Source organism: Elephantulus edwardii, unplaced genomic scaffold, assembly GCF_000299155.1.
Source record: "Elephantulus edwardii isolate Elephantulus edwardi_28Jun2011 unplaced genomic scaffold, EleEdw1.0 scaffold00237, whole genome shotgun sequence".
Taxonomy (NCBI): domain Eukaryota; kingdom Metazoa; phylum Chordata; class Mammalia; order Macroscelidea; family Macroscelididae; genus Elephantulus; species Elephantulus edwardii.
This window is the reverse complement of record NW_006399987.1, coordinates 2,231,158-2,232,633: the sequence shown is the minus strand read 5'-3', so window position 1 is coordinate 2,232,633 and position 1,476 is coordinate 2,231,158.

Genomic DNA, 1,476 nt, shown 5'->3' with positions numbered 1-1,476 from the left:
GGAGGGACGGCACAAGAGGGGAAGACCCTCTATGAGATGGATTGATTCAATGACTGGGGTAATTGGGATGGGAGTGTCAGAGGCAGTGCGATTGGCACAGGATAGAGCAGGGTTTAGGGCTGTTGTACATAGGGTCGCTATGGGTCTCAAACGACTTGACGGCACATAGCAACAACAACTAAGAGAGATGCAAATCAAAACAACTATGAGGTATCATCTCACCCCAGTCAGAACAGTGAAATTTAACAGAACAGCAAACAACAAATTCTGGCAAGGGTGCAGAGAAACTGGAACCCTTATTCACTGTTGGTGGGAGTGTAAAATGGTGCAGCCACTATGGAAGGCAGTGTGGTGCTTTGTCAAAAAGTTGCAAATAAAAATACCATTTGACCCAGCAATTCCACTGGGAATTTACCCTAAAGAAACCATAACCACCACCCAAGCAGATATATGCACACGTATGTTTATTGTGACTTTGTCCACAATAGCAAAGAGCTGGAAAAAACCCAAGTGCCCATCAACAAACGAATGGATAGAGAAGCTGTGGTATACTAGGCAACATTGAAAAACAATGAACTCATAAGATATTATGCAAAATGTGTGACCCTGGAGGACAAAATGTTGAGTGAAATATCTCAGTCACAAAAGGACAAATATTGCATAGGGTCACTGTTGTAAAACGGGGCTGACATCAGGGTTGAGGGAGGGCAGAGAAGGAGGGGAGGAATGATGCATACTGCATTGAAACAGATGAGGGAGAGAATTGTGTAAAAGGGATAGATGATTAGGTATCATTGTCATGACAGGAGTCCAGAACGAAGGCTACGCAGTGGAGTGGACTTGGAGGGAGGGACTGCATTAACACTGAAAGAGTTTTTATTTTCTTTTTTTAATTTTTTTAAAATAGCATTCAGTTTATTACAAATGAGTTTTTCTTTTGCTTTTCAAGAAGAATGAGTTGCGTGGGGGAAGCAGGGAGAAACGTGCAACAATGAATAAATGGAAACCCTAAGTCTCTATAAAACTTACATCAAAATTAATAATAATAATAATAATGATGATGATGATGATGAAGTAGTTGGAGGAGACCCCCAGGTAAGAGAAGGAGTAGTGTGGTCTCAGGAATGGATAAAATTAATGAATACAGCATACCATTAAGACCCCCAACAAGGTCCCTCTTATAGACTGGGGATCCTGGGTGCTGGAGGCCAGGTGCTGGTCAGCTGGTGGAGGAAGTGAGAGAGGAAAGGGAAGAGGGCAGGGCAGGAGGGGCTAGAGGAGAGGAGAGAGGGCAGGGGCACTTGTCATGGTATGAAGAGCAGGGAGGACCAAGGGGAACTGGATACGGGAAAGACCGGTTACAAGTGGCATCTTCCGTGTCTTCTAGGTTGCAACACCCCCATGATACATCTTCAAGGATATGAACATGTACAGCCAAGCACAATCAATAAGAGTGCATCTAAATTCCAAAATCAA